General features: G+C 35.6%; 1 protein-coding gene across 1 annotated transcript in view; it reads left to right on the forward strand.

The window, feature by feature from the left end:
• Positions 1-241: 241 nt before the first annotated feature.
• LOC145685360 (uncharacterized) overlaps positions 242-17,995 on the forward strand; it is a 135,542-nt gene continuing 117,788 nt past the window's right edge. Inside the window, exon 1 of the mRNA XM_081757747.1 lies at positions 242-429. The gene's annotated coding sequence lies outside the window, so the exon portion shown is untranslated. The remainder of the gene's footprint in view (positions 430-17,995) is intronic.

Raw genomic sequence — 17,995 nt, forward strand, 5'->3', positions numbered from 1 at the left:
AAGCATACCTCATACAAAAAGTAATAAAATAGAACTGGTAAAAAAAAATGAAATAAAGTTTGCATAAGTTGACAGCGTGTCGAGCACACAGTGCTCCCCTACAGAGTGCCACGCGACTTATACTGCTAGCGTCTGAAGTAAAGGAAAAAGCTACGAAGAAATAACAAGCGCAACAAAAACAAGCTATAATTAAAGCAACACAAGGGTAGAATCTTCACATAAGAATACGCCAATAGGAGAAGAGTGTAGGCGTGGTCCTTAACGTTCTGGAGTCACTACACTCAAAGATAGTTCTGTGATGACAATACTTAATTTTGTGTTCATCTACCACGAGAATCAATTTGTTTCTTGCTTCAGTTGTAGTTTACGCATGTGTAATAGCAACAAGTGACCTGCCTATTATCAAAGTTCTGGAATACCTCTAATTAGGTGAGTAAACACAAATAGTCTTAAAACACTTACGTCTTCGTTAAAAAAAAATAATAATAATAATTTAATAATATCTTCAGTGCACTGCAGTGCAGTGCAATAACTTATTTATTTTGTACTAACTTATGTAGGTTATTTCAAAATAAATACAAATGTTATTTAAAAAGTAGTTAACAAGGAACAAAGACAGCATGATAAGTCATCAATTACCGTTGACTTCATTTTACTAGTCGCTACCTTAATCTAGATTTTTGGGTGATTCATATTCTGGTCACACTGTAATTTCTATGGATGGCAACACCAAACATTCTTCCGATTCATATTTTTGGGTGTAGAATAACATTGTCTACTATTGTGGTAAGTTACATTTCATTATCTCTTTTTACTTGCGCAAAATGGGCAAAAGAAAAATTGTTAGCTTTCGAAAAATATTTAGTAGTCTCCCCCCTTAAGTTCAGGTGATTACGTCACAAGCTCTCTCCAAGTAGGTGTATTCATATTCCTTACTATTAGTGATGTTATATCTTACATTGCTGTGATCCTCCCAAAAATATTTTAGATCTTTTTTTTGAAAATAAATATAAGGTTTTACATATACAGCACAATAAACACACATTTCTTTACGACGAGTTGATTATTGACCATTACAACTTCCAATGTACTTCTTGTACTCATGTGTTCTTTACTATTCAATTCAAACACTATATTTAACTTTATATCATACACTATCAAATTTAATATTTTGGAATCTAGACAGTAACTGCACAGAATATTTGATCTTATGTAATTTTCTTGGTATACTGTAGGTATAATAACATAAATGACTCATAATATGTTGAAATGAGAAAATATCATTAAATTTTGTTTTTATGGAGACGTGTCAACATCATGATGATACTTTAATGCTAATAAATTATTGGCGTTTCAATGCAGACAGCAAATTCAAATTGTGTTCGTTGAAGTCATAAACATTGCCGTTACAAATGAATCAATGTTGGAAAAAGCGCGAACTTCCTCTCCCCAGTGTAACAAGAAAAATATTAAATTTATCTGCTCCAGAAGAATATTATAGAAGATCAGTTTTCATACCAATTCTAGATTGTCATTTCAGAATCGAGGAGTTTGTAAACCAGAGACACATTATTACAAGTATTCAGGGATTCATTCCGAGTCTATAGTTAAAGATACCTCTGTCACTGAACTTAGAAAATGTACTAAGATACTTTACCTTATCTCATAACTATACTTTTTAATTTGTACTGTCGATGTTACAGTGGAATGAGACTATAGAAAGTGAATGACCTCAAACAGTATTGACGTTGATACATTGGTCCAGTACAATCAAATATTTTATTCCAATGTATGGAAATGTTACAAATACTAGCTACTTTACCTACGCCTACTGTTTTAGCTGAAACAGATTTAATTACTTAAGAAACTGAAAAGCTTCCCTCGAAATACAATGGGCCGATATCGACTTACTAGTCCATTTGCTTACTGCTGTTCTGAAAATTCCTGTAATTCCTGAAGAAGTGGTTTCACAGTTTACCAAAATTGCACGACGTCATTTATTCATTTTATACTTTAATGCAAGAGCAATATTAAATAAATAATAACCTTTGCTCCTCTTTCTTTGAAAAATGTAAACAAAAAATCTTTCAGTGTATGTTTTTAAATGCAAAGTTTAAATGTTAAGTTTCTCTAAGTGAGATTTATGTAAGACATGCACCAAAACTAAGCAGAGATTGAACGCATATATGTAGCAGTATGTTGTTTACTTAAGAATGATGGAAGTAGAGAATGTATATTGTATTTTAAATTCTCAGTCATAGCACACTCACTGCCTAAATAGTATATAACTTTTCGTAAACCCCTCCTGAATAAAATGTTGGCTTACACCACTGACCGTGATGAATCTCTCATTTTATTTTTGCCGTGGAATTTAGATCGAACATCGTGACTAAGTAGGTGGGTTAAATCAGAGATATAAATGAAGTTCTATGTTCTTCCCATTTATTCATTCTAAAATATCATTTACACATAATTCTTCACAGCAATATACTTACTGCAAGTACATTTTAGATATTCTTTTTTTTTTTTTTTTTTTTTTTACAAAAAGATTTGATTCATCTCCAAAATTGGGAAAACTTTAGAAAGTTACGCCGTCTCTCTAGGTATCTGAGGTTTGAAAGAATTATTAGATGGCAGGAGACCAAGGGCGCCGATCCTGGGGGGACCCGGGCCCCCAAAGCTCATGTGGGCCAGCCCATATATTTTTATGAATATGTATTTGTTATTGTTATATGTATTGTTATGTGTATTTCCATATATATTTTTATTGTTATATGTATTGTTGTATGTATTTTTATGAATATCCAATATTTGGCATAATTTGAGTTAGTCTTAAAATCCTGATATATGCTTTCTTAGACCCTTGTCTGCAACCATACATATCTAAATAGGCCTCCCCAAAGTTACAGAGAAATCGGCGCCCTTGCAGGAGACCCAACCTTCACAGAGATCTAGGACTTAACTTTTAGACTGGCGGTTTGTTGACCAGAGCACAGGATAGCCGAGCCGAAATACAGAACGATCAGCAATGCAAAAAACTCAACCACGTGCTAGATAAAAGCTCCTCTCTATCCGCATTCTCTCCGGTCTCCCTCTACCTCGCTTTTTTTGGCCTTCTGCTTTTTAAAATAGAATCTGTCTTCGAGTAACATTAGACAATAACATAAGCAAGCAAAAATGGAAAGTACATTTTAGAATTTAGAACGAGCAATTCAGTAGAACTATTGTTTGAATTTGCCTACCTTGAAATGTACAACTGAAAATTGGAAGAAAAAATGCAAAAGGTAGAGCTTATTATGTTGCCGATTGTCAGTTTCCAGCAAACACAGGGGAGGTTATCGTCTCCCGCTTTTTCATGGGATGTCATTTGAACAAATAGTATGAGTGTATACTATTTTTTTTTTCCCATGGAAGCAGTGTTCTAAACACCGTCTGTATTGGTTGTTCCGACCAAGCGTTCGGCCCTCTTTTAATTCTAGGTTAAAATTGCGTTTAATTAAAGCTTTAATAATTGGTTTTCAAAATAGATGCGAGTCCAAAAAATACGCCTTATATTAAATATTGCTTTTAATCTGCATCTATGAACAAAATGACAGTGAATAGCATTATATATGGCGACCGGAAATTTTGCGCCCTGCTTTAGTGAATAATCAAACTATTGAAACGAAAAGTAATCTTTCAGTTTTACTTCCAACGTTGTGCACATAGGCTAAGGGAGACGGTGAAGATGAGAATAAATGAAGTGATTAATGAAGAAAGTGGTAGGAAAGAGGAGAGTCTTAGAAAAACCCCACATACGGTGTTCCTACATCAAAAATCCTACTTGGTGCAAGCTGGGCTCGAACCAGAGACCTCACGCACAAGAGATGAACGCTACACAACTTAGCCGCCGCGGCCCAATGTAACCTAACTAAGACTAAATTTCTGGACACCATTCCCGATGTTAGTGCGACAGACAGCAGAACCGGCACAGTAAAAGTTGTCAGTCTTACCATTTCATTTCAACATGGTGCCCAAAAGAAAATAGAGGCAATATGAAAGTGACGCAGTATAATCATGATAATATTCTAAACTGATAAACCGAATAGAGTGATTCTTTGCACGATTACTGACCTTAGTCAACTACAGTTACAGGCTTATAATTTCGTGAGGGGTGGGCTCCTGCCGGTGCCCAATAAATGTTCGAAAACGGCGGTTCTTCTGCGAACTTTCTTATCGGAGGGGGGAATGTGTCCGATTACTACGATACGTGGTCATATGCATTTCAACATGACGCAAAACGGAAATTTTGTTCATAGAAAGGCGCGCTAAAAATAGAGGGGCGGTCTCAAGTCCCGATTTCTAATCGTTACGTATTACTACAGTACGTGATCATAGGCATTTCAAAATGACAGCAGAGAAGAAAATGGAGGGCAAAAAAATGGTGGTTAAAAAAAACAGAAAAGGCGAACACTGGCGGAAGGGCGGGTCTAGCTTGTTTTCCATGCAGTAAATATTTGATAGAAAGAGATCTTTAGTAATGTAATGAAATTTAGTTTTCTATTACCATTGCAGTATTCGCCTTTTTGGATTGTAGTTAAAATTTGAGTTGAGTTGATTATGAGTTGTACGTCCCGTTCAGCAGCGAGGCTATATGAGACTTGGACCTACTGATTAACGTGGAATCCGAACCATATGAGCTCCCGCCGGGAATCGAACCCGGGTCTCGCACTCAAGTTAAAATTTAATTGGGTTGTATAACTTTAAACTATTTTAAATCATATCAATAATTTGGTGTAAAATCTACCTACTTCACATAACACATGATATCATGAGTCCACTATGAAGAAAGAAAAAAGACTGAAATATACTACTGAAACGTATTAAACGTCAGATCCAAAAAAGACAGTAAAAGATTATAGTGGTAATAGTAATATTAATATTGAGAAAACCCTAATATTATCTAATAGTAGTCATAACATCACGAATACACTCAAAGTAAGAACAAATACTCGAATTCAAGGGAGTTCCCCTTCTCGTGAGGCAACCTAAAACAACAGGCGCATGACGAAATCAAAGAGGAACATTTTAAAGTAGGTTCTATCCAAATTATACAATCTGTTCGAAAGTAATCTTCGGACATCACATACAAAGAGACAGCGCGATCTAGAATGAGCTTCGCACTGAAAATTCCCAAAATTTGTTTCAATGATACTCGAAGTCCAGATATTCCACGAACTTTAGACAATCTCAAATACTCAAAGGGTTTCAAGTACCGGATAATAAATTCTCAAAACGTAAGTTCGATCACTCTTTAGCCTTATCGAACTTCCTTACCTCTACCTATATCAGAAGCTATCTCCATCCAGAACTTTAATTTAAATTCTCGAATCCAGATTTAAAAATTTACTTTTTCTGCCTACCCTGTTGTTGACAATCGGTAAAGTGGCAGTTTGTAGACTAATGGGGCCTTATGCAGAGCCGTTTTGGTGTATGATTAGCGTCATACTAAATGCCTGACTGCTGCAGGTAACATGTTAGTATGGCACTAATCATGGGTCAGAGCGACTCTGCATAAGACCCATGATATCTTGGATTCCAATCCTGTTCGGGTGATGCATGTTTTATCTTCCTTTCTCTTTCTCTGTCTGTTTGTCTGTCTGCCTTTCTCTCTCTCTCTCTATCCCCTGACAGACTACTTAATCCTTGTACATGTATAAACATTGGTCTTAAAGAGTGGGTAAAAACTCTTCTTTCACTTCATTTCAAGGGAGGCAACTTTTAAAATGAACACCCTGCGTATATGTAGTACATATATAGGCCTACATCTATGATAACATCGATTGCATTGTTTCTTCCACATCTTTCAGTATTTGCTGCTTTCAAATAATTCGAGTCTCTCAAACTCGTTGAATGTTTCTAACACTTCGAGTGTCTCAAACATTTCGAGAGTCAAACATTTCGATAGTCTCAAAAATTTCGAGTCTTAAACATTTCGAAAACCTCAAACAATTCGAGAGTCTCAAACGTTTCGAGAGTTTCAAACAATTCGAGAGTCTCAAACATTTCGAGAGTCTTAAACAATTGGAGAGTCTCGGAAGTTCGATCATTCGATAAAATTAAAATTCTTTATTGACGAAACTGTTTTGAAATTTTATCGAATTGTTATCGATTACTCGATTATCAGAGCTGCCCTACTCCCACCCCTTCCACTTCTTTCTCAGCAGACAGATCCATTTCGAACTCAGATAAACGGAGAAAGAGAGGCACATAAATGTTGTAGTCTTACTACCATGAATTAAACAGAAAAGGTTGTTATCAAACCATCTGATGGGAAATTATTACAGAAGAGCTTTTGAACTTTTCATTATTATTATTATTATTATTATTATTATTATTATTATTATTATTATTATTATTATTATTATTATTATTATTATTATTATTATTATTATTATTATTTTGTGAGGGTCCACTAAGCAAGGAGTGCAATCGTAGCCACAAGTGTGGCTGAGATTTAAAGGATGATTTTTAAATAAAATAAATACAGTATATATATTCAGTAAGTTGAAGCGCGTGAAATATGAGTATTTCGAAAGAATAGTAGAAGTATGAACCAATGTCATACATTTCTAAAACAGGCAGGAGAGTGAAATAATGATATTAAGTGACCACAACGAAAAGGCATAAGCAACTTATATTTTCTAACGTGGGAACACATGCATAATCTATCTATTAAAATGCTACAATAGCAATTAAAAGCGTTTTTTTTTTGTTCGTCGTCCCGTTTAAAGGGTTGTGCCCTTTCTTCGGGTAAGTGCTGTAATGTAGATCAATTGTCTCTATGGAAATGTAGGTGGTCTAAGGGTTGCCAGGTTTATTATTTCTTTATTCATCACATTAATATTAAACACATGGATTGAAATGATTCCAGGAGAAAAAACATATATATAACACAAACATTAATAGGTTAATGGCAAGAAGACAATATTGGCATTTATTACATAAACACTAATTAAGAGGAAAGAAAGTTGAGGGCTGCAGTAATATAATGAACAACTGTAATGAATGAATGAAATGCAGTGCTTTGGACGTCACATCACAAGGTTATGTTAGTTCAGACGAATGATGTTATCTTCTGTTCCTGGGGCGATTCAGGAACTGATGAAAATTAAAAGCGCCTAAGCTCCAACCTATAACTTTAGCTTTCAAATCTTTCATTTACGGTTATGTGTAATTTCACGTTTAACAAACATTTTAAGTATTTGTACTTTAAATAGTCTAAATTAATTAACTATAGCTTTTTCATAAAGTTTGTGATATAAAATTATTGTTCAAAGCCTTTGTATTTTAATAAGCATTCTCTAAAATCAATGCATGTGAGTTGTGCTTCCATCTTCCGAGTTCTTATAAACTATGCTTATATCTTTGTGGTCAATCGTTTTGACAATGAGATCTCAAAAACTACAGGCTCTAGAAAGATGACGTTTTCACTGATCAATTGCAAATTTTATGTAGATTGTCCAGTTTTAATTGAACATTTAAAAAAAAAAACATGGCCATTACTTCCTAATTGCATTTTTACGGGTACACTGGAAGTGTTGAGATTTAAAAAGAACTTAAGCATCATATCCTACGCATTATACATTCCAACACCATATTGTTGTATATAGGGGTTGCATACCGCTCAGGCGTTTGTTTCATTGCCAAATGATAATAAAAAACGAAAGATAACCATTTCTCCAGTCTAAGTTGAATCTTTATTGTTTGGAGTGTTTTGCCCAATGAACAACATATATCACTGATATTATAATTAATTGTGTGTGTAATGTATTTGCTTATTATATACTGCATGCAAGAAGAAAGAAAACACTAATCATACATGAATTAGAAACTCCAACCGGAAGTAGGCTTAAATCTTGCAAACGGTGCGAGATATTGACAAAAAATAATCGAAAAAATCTCCCCTTTATGATACCCCTTGCCGATTTTTTTAAATCAAGACGTCTTTCACATGTGCCTGTAAAGGGACATGTACATATGTTGTGAGGAATGAGAAGGGGATTTATGCTCATATGCGAACGATGCGCTGTGTAGAGAGCGCAGGTTCAGCTAGTCTATATATTAAAATGCTAGGTTTATATGTTTGTCCCTAATCTTTTCAACAATGAGATCTCGAAAACCACTAGAAGTGCTAGAAACGTGCTGTTTTCGCTCGCCCATTCCAAATTTTTCGTAGTTTATCCAGTTCAAATTCAATATTTTTATAAAGAAACATAGCCGTTACTTCTTTATTACAATTTTTAGGGGTACACCGGAAGTGTTGAAATTTTAGAAAAGTAAAGCATCATACCCTACGAGTTATACATTTCAACACCACATAATTGTATATAGGGGTTGTATTTCACCCAAGAGTTTGTTTCATGGCCAAATGAATGAAAAACGAAGGATAACCATTTTTCCAGTCTAAGATGAAAGAAAATACTGATCACACATAAATTAGAAACTCCAACCGGAAGTAAACTCAAATCTTGCAAACGGTGCGAGATGAAAAAATAATCGAAAAAAATCTCTCCTTTATGATATCCCTTACCGATTTTTATCAAGACGTCCTTCACTTATGTCTGTAAAGGAACATGTACAGATGTCCTGAGGAATGACAAGAAGATTCATGCTCATATGTGAATGATGCGCTGTGTAGAGAGCGCAGGTTCAGCTAGTCTATATAATAAAAAGCTAGGTTTATATGTTTGTCCCCAATCCTTTCGACAATGAGATCTCGAAAACTACGAGTGCTAGAAACGTACCATTTTCGCTGGTCGATTCCAAATTTTTGTAGATTGTCCAGTTCTAATTGCATATTTTAAAAAAAACGTAGCCGTTATTTCCTTATTACATTTTTTTAGGAGTACACTGGAAGTGTTGAAATATTAAAAGGGTAACTAGCTGAACCTGCGCTCTCTACACAGCACATCATTCACATTTTACATATGAGCATGAGCATGAATCTTCTTGTCATTTCTCACAACATCTGTACATGTCCCTTTACAGACACAAGTGAAGAACGTCTTGATAAAAATCGGTAAGGGGTATCACAAAGAAGATTTTTTTTTCTATTATTTTTTCATCTCGCACCATTGCAAGATTTGAGTTTACTTCCGTTTAAAGCTTCTAATTCATGTGTGATTAGTATTTTCTTTCTTCTTCCATGCAGTATTAATACATTACATACATAACTAATTATAACGTCAGTGATATATTGTGATCATTGAGCAAAGCACTCCAAACAATAAAGATTCATTTTAGCCCCGAGAACTGGTTATCCTTCGATTTTCATTACCGTTTGGCCATGAAACAAACGCTTGGGAGATATACAACACCAGTATACAAACATATTGTGTTGGAATGTGTAACTCATAGGATATGATGCTTTACTTTTTACTTTTTCAATACTTCCAGTATACCCGTAAAAAATGGGGTAAAAAATAACGGCCTCTTTTTTTAAATATTCAATTATTACTGGACAATCTACACAAAATTTGGAATCAACAAGCGTAAACGGTGTTGGGTTTCTAGCACTTGTGATTTTCAAAATCTCATTGTCGAAACAATTGGAGATACACATGTAAAGTTTTATTTTGAGACAAACATATAAACCTAGCATTTTAATATATAGATAAAGCAGAGTTATACATTCTAATACAATATGTTTGTATACTGGGGTTGTATATCTCTAATGTGTTTGTTTCAAGGCCAAATTATATTGAGAAAAACGAAGGATAACCATTTCTCCATGCTAAGATGAATCTTTATTGTTTGGAGTGTTTTGCCCAATGAGCACCATATATCACTGACATAACTAATTGTGTATGTAATGTATTTGCTTATTACGTACTGCATGCGAGAAGAAAGAAAACGCTGATCGTACATGAATTAGAAACTCCGACCGGAAATAGGCTCAAATTTTGCAAACGGTACGAGATATTGAAAATATAATCGAAAAAATCTCTTTATGGTACCCCTTGCCGATTTTTATCAAGACGTCTTTCACTTGTGTCTGACAAGGGACATTTACAGATGTGAGGAATGACAAGAAGAGTCATGCTCATATGTGAATGATGCGCTATGTAGAGAGCGCAGGTACAGCTAGGATTTTCATTAAATTTCTTGGATTACGGACTATCAAGTTATGTGTCGGTGGGTATTCTTTCTTTAAATATATTTTTCAAGTTTACCCGTATTCACTATATTCCTAACGAAATCGAAACGAAAAATCCCATGTACCTCTTTGTGGGAAAGACGTTAAAGCGCATGATTCCGCCTTCGATTTGCAGTGGGAGCTTATGTATTTTGATTCAGCGTTATGATTTACATATCACGTTAGTGCAAAAATAGAGTGTTAAACAAACTAAACCAAAGTATTGAAGCAAATGAAACAATGTTACGAAGATACATTATTAAAATAGTGTTTGTGTGATTGAAATGTCCGTTGACTTTGTCACTTTCAAAGGTGAAAAAAAAACTGAAAACTACATTAGTCAGGTCTCAAGGTAAAGCTACACATTTCTATCATGTCTCAATCAACGATTGGATTCCATGGCGAAAGAAGTCTGGAGACTTGCAATGCGAAGAAGTAGTTACACCATACGGCCATCAGGGAGGTTCTTCCCTTACAAAAAAATGATCGTATAATGTGGAATGTGGATTCCTATCACCACAGTATGTCACGTCCTCAGGCTGCTAATATAGAGGTTAGCTACAAATATATTGAATAAGTTATGGTAAGATGACAAGGTGTTGTCGTCCAGCTTTGGGGTTTGGCGTAAAGCTAACGACCTTATTCTGTACAAAAAATATGTTTAGAAACATTCACAGAAGCCTCGAGCGAGAACTCATAACTTGGCATGACCTCAGCAAAGTAAGATGGACATGAGTTTTGGAACATGAAATATAAGGAGTGTTTTAGAGCAGGCACATTAAAAGCCGTGATGAGTGAGTTACAGAAATACAACATGGACCTAGTAGGAGTTCAGAAAAATAGATGGGAAGGGAAGATAGCAGTAAAGTCCGGAAATTTTACGTTTCTTTTGCGTTGATGGAAATAAAAATCACCAATTAGGTTCAGAGTATTTTGTTAATAAACGAATAATATCAGCAATTAAACGTGTTAAATTTGTTAATGATACTTTCTTTTATTATTTTTAAGGGTCGGTGGTGATGTATTATTGTTTTAAATGTGCATGCCCCAACACAAGAGAGGGACGACGTTTTAAAAGTCAGTTTTACGAAAAAGTAGAACGGGTATTTGACCAACTTTCGCGATACCATGTAAAAAGTCAATTAGGGAATTTCATTACGGAAGTAGAATGAGAGAATATTTTCAAACGGATTAAAGGAAATATAATTCTGCATAAGTAATGCAGACTCATTAACTTTGTAACATCCAAAACCTTATCGTGAAGAGTACAAAATTCTCACATCATGACAGACATAAATATGCTTGGACCTCACCAAATAGAAAACACGTAATCAAAGTGATCACGTTTTAGAAGATAAAAGAAGACAGTCTAGCATAATTAATGTTCAGTCGTTCAGAGGAGCTGACTGTGACACTGATAACTGTTCAGGAAGCTGACTGTGACTGTGACCTGATAACATCAAAGGGAGTATCATTGAATAAACAAAATATTCAACATCTGAAAAGGGAGAGGTTTAATTTAAAGATATTAGAAGAGAGTCAAGCAAGAGAGGAATACCAGATTGAAGTGTCAAATGTATTGTCAGTTTTAGAAGGTTTGGAATACGCTAGTGTTGAGGATACTTGGGTTGAAATTAGGGATAGCATTAAAATTTCAGCAAAAGAAAAATTGGGGCACGGAAAAATATAGGGACAAATCATGGTTCGACCAGGAATGCACTAAACTAGCAGAGAAGAGAAAACAGAAAAAAAAACTGTTGGCTTCAAAATTCGAACAATAAAATACACAAGATTTCGCTGAGATCATGCGGGAAACTTCCAAAACTTTTAGAACAACAAACGCTATATTTTTAAAACTAAATTAAGGAACTTGAAGATAATAGTAAAAACAAAAATATTCGGGAAAGGCTATTAACGATGGAACAATTCTCACTGATACAAATAGTATACCGAATAGATGGGACGATTTATTTGACGATTTGCTTAACATGTAGCCAAAACTAATGTTAATGGACAAAGGAAAATGCACACAGCAGAATGGCATATTCTTGAGTCTAATAGAGTCTTCTAGAACAGAAATAGAAAATGCTATTTAAAAAATTAAAGAAACACAAATCTCCGGGTGTAGACGAAATTCCGGCTAAGTCAACGTTAGCTGGAAGGAAAAAGTTGTGGAACAAAATACACAAACTCATTCTTCTTATCTGGAACAAGGGGAAATTGTCACAAGAGTGGAAAGACTCAATCATTGTTCCAATTCATAAGAAAGGCGACAAAACTGATTGTAATAATTATCGAGACATTTCTCTTCTGTCAACATCCTATAAAATCCTCTCAAACATTCTATCAGCAAGATTGATTCCATATGCAGATGAACTTATTGGACATTATCAACATGAATTTAGGCGATATGGGGCTACTATCGGCCAGACACTTACTATTCGACAAATATTCGAAGAGGAATGGAAATACAATATCCTGGAACATCAATTATTTATTGATATTAGAGGGCCTACGACACAGTTAGGAGGGAAACATTGTAAAACATTCTTACAGAATTTGGAATACCATAAACGCTAGTTAGATTAATTAAGATGTGTATAAATGAATATCAAAGTAAAGTCCGAGAAGCAAAATTCTTGTCCATGAACTTTCACGTCGGAAATGGCCTAAAACAAGGAGATGCGTTGTTGCCATTTACATTCAACTTTGTTTTGGAGTACGATATAAGGAAAATCAAAGATAGCAGCCAGGGCCTAGAACTAAATGGTTCTCACCAGGTTATGGCTTTGCTGATCATGTAAATCTGATGAGAACAATAGAAAGAAATGTAGAGGTTCTATTAAATGCTTGCAAATGGCATAAGTTTAGAAGCCAATGCAGAAAAAAAAAACTAAATATATGAAGGCTCGTCGGGATCTAGTACTGTAAATTATGTACGTATCAAAATATTAAATAATACTTTCAACAAAGTAGATATCTTGGATCAATATTAACAAACTAAAACCATACTCAGGAAAAAATTAAATGTCGAGTGAAAGCAGGAAATTCGTGTTATTATTCAGTTCAAAATATTTAGTTATCGAAAATTTTGTTAAGGAATTTGAAGCTTAAAATGGGAACCGGTCAAAACCCCCACAGCCAAAACACCCACACTCAAGAAATGTCAAAACGCCCACACAAACGGTCATAACCCCCACACAAATGGACAAATTTCCCAAACACACGAACGGTCATAACCCCCACAGCCAAAACCCCCACGCTCAAGAAATGTCAAAACGCCCACACGATCGGTCATAACCCCCACACAAATGGACAAATCTCCCAAATACACGAACGGTCATAACCCCCACAGCCAAAACCCCCACACTGGTAATCGGTCATAACCTCCAACGGTCATAACTCTCACACAAATGGACAAAACAGCCACACATAGCAACGGTCAAAATCCCCACATAAATGGACAAAACCCCCACACAAATGGACAAAACCCCCACATGCAGAAATTGTCACAACTGCCACACAAATGGACAAAAACCCCACACAATCGGTCAAATCTCCCAAACTCTGAAATGATCCTGGTTGTATTTCTTGCCCTTGTACGTTTTCATAATACTTTTTATTCCACTTAAACTGATGTTGCAACTATTCTTCTTGCACTGTTTTGTAATGACAGAAACACTAAAGTAGGCGTCTTAAAGAGCCGCAACAAAGACGTGCAATCACGATAATTTCAGAGTGTGGGGGATTTGTCCGATTGTGTGGGGGTTTTGTCCATTTTTGTGGCAGTTGTGACAATTTCTGCATGCGGGGGTTTTGTCCATTTGTGTGGGGGTTTTGTCCATTTATGTGGGGATTGTGACCGTTGCTATGTGTGGCTGTTTTGTCCATTTGTGTGGGAGTTTTGACCGATTTTGTGGGCGTTTTGACATTTCTTGAGTGTGGGGGTTTTGGCTGTGGGGGTTTTGACCGTTCGTGCGTTTGGAAGATTTGTCAATTTGTGTGGGGGTTATGACCGATCGTGTGGGCGTTTTGACATTTCTTGAGTTTGGGGGTTTTGGCTGTGGGGGTTTTGACCGTTCGTGCGTTTGGGGGATTTGTCCATTTGTGTGGGAGTTATGACCGATCGTGTGGGCGTTTTGACATTTCTTGAGTGTGGGGGTTTTGGCTGTGGGGGTTTTGACCTAGACCCCTTAAAATATATAAAACGATAATCGTGCTGCATGGTTGCGAAACATGGTCGCTTACTCTCAGGGAAGAAAGAAGACTGAAAGTACTTGAGGATAAACTCCTGATACGTAATTCAAAACCAAGAGGAACGGGAACGGGGAATGAACGGGGAACTGCATAATTAATACCGTTTAACGAACATTGTTAGGGTCATAGAATCCAGGACACGCAGGTGGGCAGGTTACGTAGCCAGAATGGAAGAAAGTAGGATCGCTTTCAAAGTTTTAACTGGAAATCCAATAGGAAAACGGCCATTAGGAAGATCTAGGCGCAGATGGAGGACAATATTAGGAACTAGATTTAGTTGGCTAAGGACAAAAGTCAATTGAGAGCTTTTGTGAACGCGGCATTGAACCACTAGGTTCCATAGGCAATAAAGTTATATATATATATATATATATATATATATATATAAATATATATATATATATATATATATATATATATATATATAGATAGATAGATAGATAGATAGATAGATAGATAGATAGATAGATAGATATGAGTGTGTGGGAGATTACTAAGTTTGGTATTATTTCCACAGAAACTAGTGTCTATATAATAATTTCATTTATTTAGTCTTAGTTAGGTAACATTGGGCCGCGGTGGCTCAGTTGTATAGCATTCATCTCTTGTGCGTGAGGTTCCGGTTCGAACCCAGCTCACACCAAGTAGGATTTTTGATGTAGAAACACCGTATGTGGGGGTTCTCTTTCCTATCACTTTCTTCATCCAATCACTTCATTTATTCTCATCTTCACCGGCTCCCTTAGCCTATGTGCATATCGTGGGAAGTAAAACTGAAAGATTACTTTTCGTTTCAATAGTTCGATTATTCTCTAAAGCAGGCGCAAAATTTCTGGTTGCCACGTCGCCACTGACGACTAGAAATTTAGAGCTGGCGACCAGTGATTAGTAGCAATAATTTCTGCCTAAACTCACAGGGCTGCGCAGTATCAGTTCCACACGAAAATAATTGTTCCTGAATGAGAGAAAACATGGAATGTGAAGTCTTCAACACGGACATGGAAAATGAAGTCTTGAAAATCCTTAAATTTGGTGTGGAAGAAATAAAACTGGTTTCTAAATACTTGCAACCAGATGTATACAGTAAAGAAGTGGACCTTGTTTTAGCACATTGGGCAGAATATAAACTTCTGTTTTCTTCACTGACGCTGAATCAGACACTGAAAAAGATTTATAGTGAAAACTTCATTACGAGATTCCCAAATTTGCTTCCAATTGTCACATTTTGTGCAGTTTTACCTGTGAGTACTCACAGGTACTGCTTCACGTGAGAAAGGCTTCAGCACACTCAACAGAGTTAAGACTGCCTACAGGAATTCACTGAAGACTGACGCACTGGATGGTTTGCTGACAATTACCATCAATGGCAACAGCCAAGTAATGGTTTTGATCCGAAAACTTCAATCTACAACAGGTACTTCAGTGCAGAGAGAGAACTTTACACAAACGTGAAGTCTTAAGGTATGCTATTTTTTAACATGTATATGAATTGTCCAATTCAAAATTGATTAACCTGAATCTAATTGTCTGGCTTTGAAATGTTATGCCCTGATGTAATTTCTTTCTTTGTCAAACTAAAAGTGGGGGGAGGGGAAACCTCTCAAAATTTTTACGTGAGTGATACTGGCGACTATCATTTTTGGATTGGCGAAAGCGTCTCACTTTGAAATTTTGCGCCCTGCTCTAAAGGAAAATTATTTTGACTATACTAAACGGTGAATTGTAAATTTTCAATGTTATAAAACTGAAGTTAAGAAATTCTTAACTTTCTTTATAATTCTATAGTGTATATATATATATATATATATATATATATATATATAATTAAACCTCTTTATAATTCAGTTTGAAGTCGCTTTCTTTTTCTCTTATATACAGTGGTCGAAGTGAGGCGATATGCAGTAGTATGCCATACTGCCTCTGATTTTTCAGTGATGAAGGCGTACCGTCCATGGTTTTTCAATGATTAAAACATATCGTCACTGGAAAGCAGATGCTAAATACATTTAATAAATCCAGTTTTATACACAGTAATTGACGAATAGCTTTGCATGTAAAAGGATTTAATTTCTTATGTAGAAATAATTTCTCACTTGACAACACCGACATTTTAGTTATCTTTTTCCTACTTTTGGTTTTAAAATGAGGTGTCTTCAAACAAGTTCACATAGTTTATATTTTGATGTGCCATATTGAATTGTTTTCTTTGTTATGTATGTGTGTGTGTGTGTTCTTGCCTTAATGCATATTGTTTTAATGAGAATATAAATGCCGTGTTTTGAGCACGGGTGGATTTAGGGGTTGTTTGCTTGGGGGGTGAACCTTCCGGGGATTTGGAATACACCACAGTCGGGGAGGGACCTGGAATTTTCCCGACGGAAATTGTTATTATCCTCATTCGATTTTTGAGCATTTTCGTGTATAAAGCTCTATAATACTCGTACACATAAGATTTTTTTTTTCAGAAAGTTGTTGGCAGGGGATCAAAGTCTCTCCTTACCCTACCCCGCGTTACTAGAGAGAAGCTCTCCAATGTTTTTCAGTCATTATTTAGGCCTAAATAGAAATTCAATCTTTTAGGCAACATACCCTTACTAAATTTCAACATTTAGATAGCCGGTATGTCGAGTCAAAATCGTAATAAAACATACCGCCTCTGCTTTTTTTCCACTTCGAACACTGCTTATATAAGTATATCTGGCCAGTCTGGGAGATTTATGCTTATCTTGTTGCTGGGGTTGACGAGACGCACCATCACAAAAATTATCTCGAATAATTCTTAGATTTTTTCAATAAGTTAGACGTATGGTAGATTCGGTAGAAAGGAATGGTAGATTCGGATGAGACATAAAACATCCGCCGTAATACTTGGGGATGCTAGCTATTTGTAATAAGAATAGACTGAGAGCAAATTATTGATCTAATATATTGACAGAGATAATACTATTGCCTGACCATGTAACAGAAAAAAAAAAACACAAAATGAACTATATTTTCTCTTAAGGGGGCGCGCGTATCATTCTTATTATGCAAAATAAGGGAAGATTCGGAGCAGGCGCAAATAATATCCCCTATAACACTTGGGGATATTAGCTAGTTTGTAGTAAGAATAGACTGAGAGCTTTTTATTGGCATAATACAGTGACAGAAAAAAATACTATTGTCTCATCTTGTTGAAAAAAACACAAAATGAATTGCATTTTCTTTTTAAGGGGCGCGACCCCCCTGGAATATTTGCCGTTGTAATACTTGGGGATACTAGAAAGTTGTACTACCAATGGACTGAGACCACATTAATACTCTAACAAATTGACAAAAAAATACGTTTGTCATCTATACGGAAATAATACAGAAATATTTATATTTTTCCTTGAGAAGGAGCGTGTCTCTATATTCGCCATTTGGCCGTAAAGAGGTTATATCTCATCATTCTATAAACTATTCTATAAACTTTATGCCATACATCTAGCATAGCAGAGAGATCATACATATCGTAGAGCAAGCTGGTCAAAGACACTCGTAACCAGATGGTCAGCTCCTTTCAAGCAATTTAGTCCCCCT

The sequence above is a fragment of the Thermobia domestica genome, chromosome 5 (assembly GCF_964235325.1).
Source record: "Thermobia domestica chromosome 5, izTheDome1.hap1.1, whole genome shotgun sequence".
In the NCBI taxonomy this organism is placed as follows: domain Eukaryota; kingdom Metazoa; phylum Arthropoda; class Insecta; order Zygentoma; family Lepismatidae; genus Thermobia; species Thermobia domestica.